Genomic DNA, 14,415 nt, shown 5'->3' on the forward strand with positions numbered 1-14,415 from the left:
AATAAGATATATACATATATATGATTAATATATTAATATTATATTTGCTTGTTTTTATATTCTATATTTATGAATTTAGGTCTACTTAGAAAATATCTAGATAACCAAAGACTATTATAATGAAAATAATTAGTTTAACAATAGTCTAAGGTCTTGAAGTCAGCCAGAGATTTTGGAAATTGTTTGAGACTGACCTTAAAGAGAAGCACAATCCTTATTGATCTTAAAACAGTTCATCAGAGAAATATGATATTTAAAATTTGATGTAGGTAGTATAAGTAGAGTTACAAGGTCTATATGATTTATGGTATTGGCTGAAGCTCACAAGAGCAAATCTTTCAAAAGATGGTTGAACGATAATTTTATAATTTTTAACAGTTAATGGAAGTAAAAATTGGTATAGAAAATCTAGCAAATCAGAATTAATTAGGTTTTTCATGAGAAAATAATATGCTAACATTGTTTACACTGTGATAAAATCAGGGGAAGACATATAGCTATTTTTAAAGACAAATTACCAAACCAATTTAATTTGTCCAGTGATTCACCTTGATAGAAATATAACCTAAACTTATTGTTTACAGTTTTTTCCTGTATTTGCCAAATATTAAAACTTTCCAATATTTGTTTAAAATTACTGTTCTCTTAGAATTCTCCCCTACTCCCGCTGTTTTCCAAACTGGTAACTACTTATATTTTTCTGCCTCTTATCTTGAGACTTTGGAACCAAGGCCATTAATTTAATTTACAGTAAACTCCTCCTCCTCCTCATACTTCTCCTTCTTCTTTTATTGACTTATGGCTTCAACAAGCCTCTCAATCTTTTATAAATGGTCAGCACACTTAAAACATTAGGATATAAATTTTTCTCTCTCCTTCCTGAAGATTATTGAATTTCTTATTCGTCTCTATAAGTCAATCAGAATAGGAGTTCCTTTAACCCTAAGATACTTTATAATTAAATTAAATTTTTTTTCAGACATAGACACAAACCTTGACGAACACTTCACCCCTGCCTCCAGGATGAAAGGGGGAAACCTAGACCTGAATGGGTTTGACCATCTCACAACTGTTTGCGTGACAACCACATTCATGGCAGGTAAAAAGATTGCTATATCAACTCAAGAAAGCAATAGCCTCACTGTCTTTGTATTTTGAATTGCAACAACTTTGATATCAACAATGAAGCAATGATATCTAAGAACAAAAGAGCATTTGATAACGGTCCTCATAATATCAAGTGATTATATAAGCGGAAACAAGCTGTCACAGACTTGTGTGTCAGCTAATATATGGAGAATGCTTTCTTCTGATGCTATTTATTTAGAGGCAGTTTTAATATAAATCATTTCAATTATATCTACATCAAATAAAATAAAAATGAGTGAAGCCCCCAGATTCTTCGTTGGACCAGAAGATACAGAAATAAATCCTGGAAATTATCGACATTTCTTCCACCATGCAGATGAAGACAATGAGGAGGAAGATGATTCTCCACCAGAAAGGCAGACTGTGGTTGGAATATGTTCCATGGCAAAGAAATCCAAATCCAAACCAATGAAGGAAATTCTTGATTGGATCTCCTTATTTAAATGTATCACCGTAGTAGTATTTGAAGAGGAGGTTATTTTGAGTGAACCAGTGGAAAACTGGGCTTTATGTGATTGTCTTATTTCTTTCCATTCTAAAGGATTTCCACAGGACAAAGTGGTTGCCTATGCAAAACTCAGGAATCCATTTGTAATCAATGACGTGAATATGCAGTATCTTATACATGATAGGAGAGGAGTATATAGTATTCTTCAAGCTGAAGGTGTTTTACTTCCTTGTTATGCAATTTTGAACCGTGACCCAAATAATACCAAAGAATGTAAAAGGGGAAGATCATGTAGAAGTAAATAGGGACGTTTTTCAGAAGCCATTTTTAGAAAAACCAGTCAGTGCGGAAGATCACAACATTTACATTTATTACCCAACTTCTGCTGGCAGTGGAAGTCAAAGACCCTTTAGAAAGATTGGCAGTAGAAGTAGTGTTTATTCTCCAGAAAATATTTACAAAAAACAGGCTCATATATATATGAAGAGTTTTTGCCCACAGGCGGTACTGATGTTAAGGGATTCCTCATGTTTTGTACCATCGACATCTTTGGCAGTCTGAAGCCTATGGACTCTGTTTTAAGAGTAGTGTTCTTAAATCCTTGAAACATGTCAGACTGTGATGGAGACAAATTTTATTCAAATATAATAAAATATTTAAAAACCAAAAAAAAAAAAAAAAGAAATAGACACAAATATGCCGTTTGTTTAGAAAATGTTTCATACTCAGCAGAAGTATCTTGTCATATCTCTGGGCAAAGAAATAGCTCTGGGAGAGTCTAAAGTTGCCTTTCTTTGTATTTTATTATGTCCTTTTTGGGGAAGACTTGTTCAGACATGAGCAACTTATGGGTTCTACTGTGAGATTTTATAATACTTTGTTGTAGTTCACATGAAGTTCTTCCTCACGTCTTCACTTGGCTCATTTGTGTATATTTCCATGGGACTTTTTTATTTATAAATATTTTCCAAGAGGAAAGTATAAAAAATTCACGTACTGTGAATCCTTTCGTTTCCTCAGAAGGCCATGAAGCCCCAGAGAAGACAGAAGCAGTCATTCCCATTTTAAGGACATTTGAGCCTGCATACAATTGTAATACAAACCAAGCAAAGCTCTTTCAGAAAGCATAACTCTGCTTCATGATCCATGAAAAACTGGTTTCAACATTTGCATGCATTTTCTTCCTATGAAGATCTGTTTGAACTGGATATTTCTATAGTGTGCACAAATGATAGATTGTTATGATCAATTAATATTCAAAAGTTCCCCCCAAAAGAGAGAGAGAATGAGAGGTAGAATCACTCACAGGTACAGAAAGAACTACCATTATAAACAGACTTATAAAGACAAACTTCCTTCTGTGATGGCTTCCCAATGAATCACACTTCTGTGTCTTCATATGCTTGTGTAGTCCCTGTCACATTTACTCTGGGCTTGACCATTGACTTGCTCCAGCCAAGAAGATATCAGCAGATATACAGCAAGCAAAGGCTTGATGAGCATGTGTGCACTGGGGCTTGCTCTCTCGGAGCACTTCTGCCACCACGTGAAGAAGCCAGGATGAAAGACCTCATAGAGAGACACCCAGCTGGCCTAGCTGGTCCAACCATCCAAGCCAAGACCCTCGACATGTAAGAGAAGTTGTATGATAGCATCCAGCCCCAACTGAATACATAGATGACTGCAAATGCCTGAGTTATGCTTGGCAAGATCAGAAGAAGAAACTCAACAAAAATTGGCGAAACTGTTGTTGTTTCAAGGCCCTGTGTTTTGGGGTGGTTTGCCACACAGTAACAAATAAATTACATATCTTTATTTTCTAAGGAAACCCCTTTCAGTATGAAGACCTAAAAATAACTGACCAAAGCAATTTATAGATCATAAGACAAACAACGTGAAGTTTCTTTCAATGGTTGGAAAAGTTAACAAATCAAGCAGATGTGACAAGGGCAATTCCTCAGCCCCAAGACTGAGGCCAGCCAAAATCTAACTACACCCTTATCTCATCATCTGGTTAAGAGATATCAGGAGATATCAGAATTTCTACGACAGTCAGACAAACAACTAAGACAAAGATAAAGGGCCAGGCAGATTCCCAGTTACCTGTAACTTGTCAGAGACCATAGAAAACAGTTTTCCAACATTACTTCAACTGCAGCTGTGAACAAAAGCACAAATGACTAAGAGCCAGGTTCAGCATGTAAGAGCCCATGAGTTTGATCCCTGTATAATGGCGTGCACTGGGGAAGTGAGCAAAGGCAAGACAGAACATGGTGGGTCTGGATCAAAAGCTTTTTCAGGCTGCATGCTTCTAAGGGCTCAGAGGCTTACTGGAATAACATTCAAATAATAACTTAGAGGTATTTAGTTTGACTAGAAATTGAGCTGAGTTTACTTAGATGTGAGAGAGGTAGTATTTTCCCTGTATCAAACATAGGTTGATTATCATGGGACAAAAGTAAGGAAGGCTTTATTAAAACAAGAACTAGAAACTGGTAGTAGAACAATAATTTTGTTTTGTTTTGTTTTAAATTGACAGATAAAATTATATGTGTTTATCACATACAGTATGATGTTTTGATGTATACATACACTGTGGATTCACCCAATCGAGCTGATTAACATATGCATTACCTCACATAGTTATCATTTTGTGGTGAGAACACTTAACATCCACTATCTTAGCATTTTTCGAGAATACAGTATATTGTTATTAACTATAACCACATTGTATGATAGATCTCTTAAAGTTATTCCTCTCATCTAACTGAAATTGCATATCCTTTGACCAACATCTTTCCAACTCTCTTCCCCCCATCCACCTCAGCCCTCGGAAATCACTTAACTACTCTCCAGTTATATGAATCAACTTGTTTAGATTCTACATACGTGTGAGATTATGGAATAATTGTGCTCCTATACCTGGCTTATTTCACTTAACACAATGTCCTCCAGGTTCATTCATATTGTCGCAATTGGCAGAAGGTATCTGCAGTCTGATGTTTATTGCAGCACTATTCACAACAGTCAAGCTATTGGAATGACTCTAAGTGTCCATCAGCGAATGAATGGATACAGAAAATGTGGGAGATATACATAGTGGAAAGCTATGTATAGTCATAAAAATAATGAGTTTTGTTTTTTTTTGTCCGTGGGCAAGTTGATCAGCTGAAAACTACCAAGAAAGAAGGACAGTTTTCCTTGGAGCAGGCTGACAAGATTTATCTGAGAAAGCAAATTTAATTATTAATGGGTCGATTGGGAAACTTTATGATTTCAGCTGTGGAGTATATGTGATTGCTGTTTCTGTGTAACAGAGCCTGGGCTCTTTCCTTGGCTTTCCCACCTGAGTTAAACCCACTCTGCACCACTTTCCTTACTATAAATACTCATGGGACAGTGCTGAAGTTTTCCTGATTCCTTGCAGGTTCTATTTCATTTTGTTTTGATATTAAGATCCTACAACTTTAATACATATTAACAACTGTGTTTGTTATTATAAGAATAAATACACATCAGGTTTATAAAATAGCTATTAGAACTAGATTCTACTTGCTATGTTAAATCATAGAAATGCTTCTATGCTTCACTTGTGTGGTTTTGTAGCAGTGATGGCCATCAGAGTCACTACACTTGAAACATGAAACTTGCTTTAATCATATTATTAGCTTCTAATATTATAAAAAGACAATAAATGATGTCATATTATTTAAATCTTTTTATTTTGTTTCATATTTACTGCATAGGGATGTTGAGAGGATTAAAAGAGTTAATACAATAATTGCTATATAAGTGTTAGCTATTATTACACAATTATAATAAATACTTTAGGAAGGAAGGTCAAGAGAATATATAATAATTTGGCAAAACTATGTCAACTGCATAGGCGGATTTATACCAGTGAGGTACTAGGTAATAGAGGGAAAGAAATTCACTAGCCTTTTGAATAAAAATTCCAAGCACTATTTTAATATCTTTTTGGGAAAAGCTAATTCAAGGGGATCTCATGGCTAGTCCTTTTAAAGGCACGTCTGTGTGTAGTGTGTATTCCCATGTTTCAATTCTTATAAATTTTCCCAATAAAATATTTTTTAATCAGTCTTCTCCACTCCCCCAGTTTGACCCAGTATTGATAAACTTTAAATACAATGAAGATATGTTTATCAGAAAAATATTTTACTTTTCTTAATTTCTTAATGTAATAAAATATATATGACCAAAAATATTGTCATTTTAAACATTTTTCAGTGTGCAATTCAGTGTCATTAACTAAATTCACAGTGTTGTGCAACACACCATTATTTCTGAAAACTCTTCATCACCCAAACAGAAACTCTGTACCCATTAAGCAATAACTCTCCATTCCTCACTTCCACCAGCCCCTGGTAACTTCTACTCTATTTCTTGTCCCTATGACTTTCACTATTCTAGATACTTAATGTAAGTGCAATTTTTGTCCTTTTGGGTCTGGCTTATTTCACTTAGTATAATGATTTTGAGATTCATCAATGTTGTGGCATGTATCGGAATCATTTCTTTTTATGGCTGAATTTTATCCCGTAGTATGTATAGACCACATTTTGTTTATCCACTCGTATATTGATGGATGCTTGGGTTGTTTCCACCTTTTGGCTACTGTGAATAATGCTGCAATTAACATTTTTATGCAAGTATTGGTGTGAATTTTTGTTTTTAATTATTTTGAATATATACCAAGGAGTGGAGTTACTGGCTCATATGAACTGTTTCAGTTTCTAAATCTAAATTAGTTAAAATTATGTTAAATTAAAAATTCAGTCTCTTAATTATGCTAGTCATATTTTGAGAACTCTTTAGTCACATACAGCTAATGACTACCATATTGGACACTGCAGGTCTGGATTAATAATTTGATGAATGACTGTATAAGAAATCTACTAATTGTGCCCATTTTCTCTACTGCTCAAATAAGCCTTGTTCTTCTTGCTTTTGTGCTTTAGTTTACCTTTCCTGAGGTCATACTTCTTTTTGCCTGGGATATCTACCTATTCTTTATTTTCTTTTATAGAAATGTTACCTGTTTCAGAAAGTATACTTAATTACTGCGGCTCACACTGATCATTCCTACTCATAAACTGTGAAAGCATTTGTTAACTTTATTATTTCCATGACATTTACTTGCATTATACTATAGTTATTTATTTCTTTGTTTCTTACCAGGATTAAAATTCCTTATTGGCAAAGCTAATAATAAAAACAAGAACTACATCAGCAAAACAAAACTAGTCATTTATTAAATGATTGTGGTTCTTCAGGCACAGTGTTGTTTTATACACTCCATTTTATTTAATCCTTAAAATAGAAAAGAAGTAGTATTATCTGAATTCTAAATCAGGATTTGGGGTTTACAGGCTAAGTATCATGTTTAAATCTCCATATCTAGTAAATGATAGAGTCAGAATTCAAACTAAGGTATGTTATATGCTCTTACAAGTCTGCTTATACTTTATAAATATTACTTTGGGAAATCTTTATAAATAATATTATCTAGCATTTATTTATTGTTTACTCTGTGCCAGATCTTATTGTAAGTGCTTTTCTTGTATATAGTAACTTAATTCTTATAACAGTCTTAGGAAGTGTGAGCTGTAATCACCATCATTTTATGTATATGATAACAGTTCGGAAAAGTTAGGTTTCACAAGCCAGACACAGAAAGTCTAACATTGCATGTTCTTACTCATAAGTAGAAGCTAAAAAATGTGTACACATGGATGTAGAGAGCAAAATAATAGGCAAAGGAGACTCAGAGGGGTGAAGGGGTGGGTGTGGCAGGGGTTGGATAATGAGGAATTACTTAATAGGTAAAACATATGTTATTCTGGTGATGGATACCCTAAAGCCTTGACTTTAGAATTACACAATCTATGAATGTAACAAATTTGCACTTGTACCCCATACATTTCTACAAGTTAAAGATAAATACATAAGTTATGCCCCTCAAAGTTAAGTTTCATACCTACTAAATGGCAGAGTCAAGATTTGGATTGAGTGTAAATCAGAGCCTGCATTTTAAATAATCATATTATTTATAAACTTTATTCAACAAACATTTGTTGAGTAATTACTATGCCCAATACTAGGGATTTAAAGATGAATAGACCAGAGTGTGTGTATAGCTTTTCTAGGAGTTTAGCCTACTAAAATGAGCAAAAAAGAAATATTTGTCATTGATATGAAAGTTATTAATCACAACTACTACCACCACCACCAGATAAGAATAATGAAGGCTTGCCGTTTTCAGAAACTGTTTTAAGTGTTTTACAGACACTAATTCATTTAACCTCACAGCAACTTTTAAAGATCATCATTATTATTGTTGTTTTTATTTTTTAGATCAGAAACTGATCAGCAGAGATGTTAGGTAACTTGTCTGAGCCAGAAGTGGAAGAACTAACTTATGAACATAAACAATTTGGCTCTAGAACTCAAGTGCTCAGATATTCCCTATGAGTAATAGAGTCTTAGTTTTTCTGGAGTCTGAACAAGTGCCATTATATAGAACACATTTAAAACTGACTCTTAAAAAACAATTTCAGGAGCATGGAGAAAACAGGAATGATGGTCATTCTGCAATGAGATTTTAAAAGGCGCAGTTTCTAGAATGGTCAGCAGAGGGTGAAGGGAGGCAGCATTTGTAAGGTGCCACTTCATTACAATGGAGTAAACTGCATGAAACTGATCATCTCTAAAGACCTCTCTTGGTCTAACATTTCAGGATGCTCCTTGTTTGAATTATTTTTAGTTCAATGTTATATAAAACACACACACACACACACACACAAAAAAGAAGTAGCTCCTTCTGAAATGCATATAGCTGAGATGATTTTTTTATCTGACTTAGCACAGTGTTTATTTCAGTATTTATTGAATATTTTGTAAGAATACCTCTAAAGAAGTAATTATAAGATGATCCATAAAGAGCTCAAGTCTCTACTGAAGAGGCAAGGTAAAGAAAAATTTACATGATGATATAAACATCATATGGACAAAGTTTCAGAGTTCAGAGACACGGAGAAAATAATGGAACTGAAATGGAAGGGAATTATTTATGGAAAAGGTAGCCTTATCTAGGACTGAAGGGTGGGTAATATGTGCATAGGAAGGGAAAAGTTGGCTTTTCCTTAAAATTAAATTTCCCGAGTGCTTACGATTTGTCGTCAGTGAGTCCAGGAACTGCAGAGAAAATGAGGATGAGTGATACTGTGGTGGTTCATACTTGGGAGGCCGAGACGGGCAGATTGTTTGAGCTCAGGAGCTCGAGACCAGCCTGGGCAACATGGCAAAAACTTATCTCTACAAAAAAATACAAACATTGGCTGGGCGCAGTGGCTCACGCCTATAATCCCAGAGCTTTGGGAGGCTGAGGCGGGTGGATCATCTGAGGTCAGGAGTTCAAGACCAGCCTGGCGAACATGGTGAAACCCCATCTCTACTAAAAATACAAAAATTAGCTGGGTGCGGTGGAGTGTGCCTGTAATCCCAGCTACTCGGGAGGTTGAGGCAGGAGAATCGGGAAGCGGAGGTTGCAGTGAGCTGAGATTGCACCATTGCGCCCCAGCCTGAGTGACAGAGCAAAACTCCATCTCAAAAAAAAAAAAAAAAAAAAAAATTAGCCAGGTGTGGTGGTGCATGCCTATAGTCCCAGCTACTTGGGAGACAGAAGTGGGAGGATGGCTTGAGCCCAGGAGGTGGAGGTTGCAGTGAGATGAGATTAGGCTGCTGCAGTCCTAAGTAACAGAGCCAGACCCTATCTCAAAATGAAACAAACCAAAAAAAAAAAAAAAACAAAAAAAAACAAAAAGAGTGATAGTGTCTCTGTCTTAAAGAAGTCACAGATACTCTAGCAGTAATAATACAATAAAGGATGTGGTAGACAAATAAAAAGATGCACTGTTGGAAAAATTAACAACAAAACAATATGTTTCCCATTCTAAAGACAGGAACCAGACCATTCATGTTGAACTTTCAAAGGTCAAGGTTTCTAAACTAGTTCTGCCAGCTGCAGTGATTCACTCCTCTCTAGTCTACATAAGAAGTTGAGGTTGAAGAGAAAGAGATTTATTTGGTGAGAAATTGACAGTGTTTTACATTTCACCCACCTTAAGTACCAGCCTCTGACGGAGAAGAGGATGTATTTTTTGATGGTACAAACCCCCTAAATAGAAACTTCACAGCATGCTCGGAGAAGTGGAAATTGCCTCGGTGCTGGCACAGCAAGAATTTCAGACCCTGAAGAATGTGGCTCCCTGCATAGCCAACTTAATGCCTTCTCTTGGTGTTCTAAGTTGTTTCTGGGGACCTGAAAGACAGTGAGTCCATGTCTTTCTCTGACCTGGAAAATTGGGAGATTGCCAATTCCTCTGAACTTCAGGTGAGCTTCTGTGAAATACACTTAAAGCATGGGGAGTTGCATCCACTGATCTCTTCTGATTTTATTTTTATCAATGACAGTTCATTTACTCTTTGGGAGTAAACAGGTAAAAGCAACCTTCTGTAGAAGCCAAGTTGTCTTTTTACCTGTCATTGAATTTAGACCACTCAGATAGCCTAGTAATAGTAATAGTAATGGTAATTGTAATAGTAATAGTAATAGTAACGGTAATAGTAATAATAATAATAGTGAAAAAAGGCAGAATATGGTAGATGCACAATCTTCTCTCCTCAAGTTAAAGAGAGGCTTTTCTAGAGGACCACTTGGAGAGCTTTTGCATGTCTCCAGAAACTTGAGCATCTTACCAGTGTATATTCTAAAGCTGAGATGCTGTCGCTGGAACTGCCCAGTCTGGTGGCTGAACACACAGGTGGCTGCTTTGTGACTAAGCTGTACTTCCTCATATGGCAGGCTAATAGTGAATGTTTCTGAGACTTGATAAGGACTCTATGGAAATGATTCTAACCAAGAGTACTTGCCTGAAGGACAGGAACATAGGGGTGGACCCCAGAAATCCAGGAGGCAGACAGAAAAGAGGCAGACAAGCCAATTGCCTGGGATTGATGAGAAACCCACAAAGGCACCCCACAGAGTCAGCAATTGTATTTCTGCCACCCAGAGGGCCTTGCAGGTAGATTGCAAACTGTAGCTGTCACAAAAGCTGTGCTGCATTTTCCCAACACTTACCTTCCTACCCACAGATATCAGAAACAATGACTAGCAAATTGGGGGGATGGAGCTAGAAAGAGAAAAGCTAATTTTACCTCCTACTTACATAGGCTGGGGATAGAAGAAATTTAAATTTGAGTTTGGAGTTTGAAATTATATTCAATAGAGATGTATCTTGTGCTTTCTAACTTGCTTTTAATGGTGTTGTGTGGTTCTCAGTTTGTTTTCTCAGCTTTGCATTCTTCCCTTTCATCATCAATACTGCTTTACACCTTATTTCTTTAAAAATTGATGTTAGGTTCTCGTTAACTTTTATATCATGAAGCACTTGCTGGAAATTATTTCTTTGTGAAGTTCTGCTTACTTCCAGCATGGTTTTTCATCTGTATTCTTCTTTCTCACATGTTTTTATTTTTGCTGATAATGTGTTTGCAAAGTTATTATGTCCCTTCTTTTTATCTTTTAAAATACAGCAGTTTTGTTTAGGCCTTCTCTTTGCTGTGCTATAATGTGAGTGAATTCCACTTGCTTTTTTATTACCTGAGATTCAAGGAGCTCAACTGTGGCTGTGCACAGGAGGATCCACACTCTATTCTCTTCTGGAATTTTAGTAAATGTTTTCTGTGCTAAAATCTTAATTTATTGCAGTTTATATTCATTACACTGAGAAGTATTCTTGGGCTTTGAATTATTTCTTCTAATCATCATGGAGCCCAGATTCTTTGTTTGCTTTAAAGAAAGTAATCTGGAATTTGATTTTGTTTGTTGAGTTCTCTACTTCAATGTCATTAGCTTTTTAAAAGTTTCCCTCTCCATATTTGCCCATTTCTCCCCAGTTGCAATTTCTCTTCCTCCCAAGCTCCTCTCTCTCATCCTCTGGGAAAAAAATAAACAACATAAGGAGTGCATGTAGGTTACTTCCCTTCAGGCACTACACATGCTTCTTCTCTACTTTCTCTCCCTCAGAGACTCTTGTCCTAATTATTTTCTATTTTTTTCTTCCTTTCTGCTATATCACTATTTATTGTTGGAGATAATTAACTATAGGTGTTTATGATTGTTCTGCCATCCTCTCCATTTTCACCCAGCTGGAAGATGCCAAAAGGGAGATTTCCAATAGTTCCCTTTCTGGTAGAACATGCAACTAGTTGAGTTGGGACTTTTCCTCCCTTGCAAAATTCTTTGTCTCCTCTAAGGGTTACTCATCTTTCATCTAAAGCTACCTTTCCCATGTTATAGTGTAGGAGTGGTTGGTTAAACTTTTCAGAATTTTGTTTGCTCACCTTCCCTACAAAATGCTTGTTTGGAGGATGACATTAAGAGGTTTGCCATAGCTTTGTTCTGTAAATTCTTGAAAACTTCTTCGTATCTCTTTGATGACTACAATTTTTTGAATGTTATGACATGACCCTTTCGCTTGTTTGAATGCTATTGACTTTTTTTTTTTTTTTTTTTTTTTTGCTGCTTTTTCCCATTTGCTATTCATATAATTAAGTTATGTGGGAAGGATATTTTTAAATATTTGGCTGAAATCCAATATAGAAACCTTAAACTCTTTTATTCCCATTTGTCAGTTGTAGAAATTAAAGGTCATAATGTGTAAGTGATTTGCCTGAAACATAGCTTATGGAAGAAATAGGCAAGGTGGAGGCATGATTTGAATCTAGACCTGTCTTTTATCCTGTAATCAATATTCTATTCTGTAATCAATGGAGAGCAGACAGGATTTTTAAATAGGTGACTGATGAAATGAAACATTCATTTTAGGTTAGGGAACTAGCATGTGGTTTGAAACAGATATGTGAAATGAATTTGCAGAGAGGGAACTATGAAAGCAGTGAAACAAATTTGGAAGGTTTTATAAAATCAGATATAAAGTAATGAGAGCCTGAGGTAGAGGGAAACTTCTTTCATATCCTAAAGTTTTGACTTTGGTAATTAGAATCTTTTTCTGCATAGGTTTCTAGGGTGCCATCAATCTGCCTATTACCTACTCAAATTTGTAAGAATTTTGTAAAATTAGGAAGCTATGGATTAGAAAGCAAGGCACGGACTAGTTTCTAGTCTTTTGTTTTCACCACGTACTAGCTGTAAGACCTATGTTAAATCATTTCAGCTTGCTGGGCCTCAACTTCCTTATGTTTAAACTGAGAAAACTGAATTAGATGGACTATAAATGCTCTTTCAACTCATAGTAGATGCTCAAGAAAAGTTGAATGAATCAACCAATGAATAACATTCCAAAGAATAAAGGAAGAGTTTCCTTTCCTGTGCAAATGGGAACTTAGAATCTGTCAAATGAAGAAAAAAAGAGTTTTTGGTTATTAACAGCTCTTCAATTAAAACGTATGTATTAAATGTCTATTATATATGAATTTCCTTTCTTCTTTAATTTTTTTAATAGAGATGTGGTCTTGCTCTGTTGGCCAGGCTGAAGTGGGTGGCGTCATCATAACTCACTATAGCCTCATACTCCTGGTTTCAAGCAATTCTCCTGCATCAGCCTTCTAAGTAGCTGGGACTACAGGTGTGTGCCACCATGCCTGGAATCTTTTTTTTTTTTTTTTTTTTGTACAGACAAGGTCTTGCTATGTTGCCTAGACTGGGTCTTGAACTCCTGCCCTCAAGTGATCCTCCCACGTTGGCCTGCTAAAGTTCTGGAATTACAGGTGTGAGCAACCACTCCTAGTCCCTTTCTTCATTATAACTTGACATTCACGGGCTCCCTAATCTGATCCCAAAATACTATTGCAACCCTATCCACCTGCTGCTCTTGTCAAGGATTACTTACCATCGAACTAGGAACTAAGTTCCTATTATAATGACTAAGACAAAATCTCAACCCAAATGGACCTTCCAGTTTGATACAGAGACAGACATCCACACAGATAATCAAGATATAATGTAAATGAAATAAATCTTAATGATAAAGGTACAACCAACATGTTATGGTAATACACAAAAGGAGCCAATACTTCTCAGCAGAAAATGAGTACCATTTATGACTCAAGGGATGACTAGGACTTTAAAAGATGGAGATGGGAAGTGAAAAAACAATGTGAATGAAAGCAAACCCATATGAACATATGTGGCATATTCAAGGAATTATAAAGAATCCAGTGTGCCTAGAACATAGAATGTTGAGGGCAGAGAGTGGAAGAGAGGAGACTGGGAAGGTGAACCGGTGTCAGGTGGTAGAGAACTTTACATGACATAGGAAGCTCATGCTGTACTACAAAAAGCTTTGAGAACAGAAGCATAATATGCTTTGCTCAGAGTAATATGAAGATAACCAAGGCATCAATGTGAAGATGGATTAGAGAGGTGAAAGAATAGAGTCAGGGAGATCAATTAAGTTTCAAGGAGAAGAACTTGAAATAATTAAAATTAAAAGTGGTGTTGCTAGTTAGAGAGAAGGGACCAGGCTAATGGAAAATAAGCCCAGGGAAGCAAAAAAGATTTGGCTAGAAAAGGTAGGCTGAGGGGATGTAAATGGAAAGAAAGCAAATAGAATTCATAAAAAACTATATATTTGGCTTACTTTCTTGCAGCCCCCTGTGTGCACGGCTTGAGTATGGAGAACAATGGGAAGAGCAACACAAGAGGAGCCTAGAAAGAGTCATGGGTCAGATCATTCCTGTGTAGGCATCTTAATTATTTGAACTGTTTTTCTATG

General features: G+C 35.9%; 1 protein-coding gene across 1 annotated transcript in view; it reads left to right on the forward strand.

Moving 5' to 3' along the window:
• Window positions 1-1,032: 1,032 nt before the first annotated feature.
• The window catches only part of SLC44A5 (solute carrier family 44 member 5), a 418,500-nt gene continuing 405,117 nt past the window's right edge, over window positions 1,033-14,415 (forward strand). Inside the window, exon 1 of the mRNA XM_065520064.2 lies at window positions 1,033-1,099. The gene's annotated coding sequence lies outside the window, so the exon portion shown is untranslated. The remainder of the gene's footprint in view (window positions 1,100-14,415) is intronic.

This window comes from Macaca fascicularis, chromosome 1, assembly GCF_037993035.2.
Source record: "Macaca fascicularis isolate 582-1 chromosome 1, T2T-MFA8v1.1".
Lineage (NCBI taxonomy): Eukaryota > Metazoa > Chordata > Mammalia > Primates > Cercopithecidae > Macaca > Macaca fascicularis.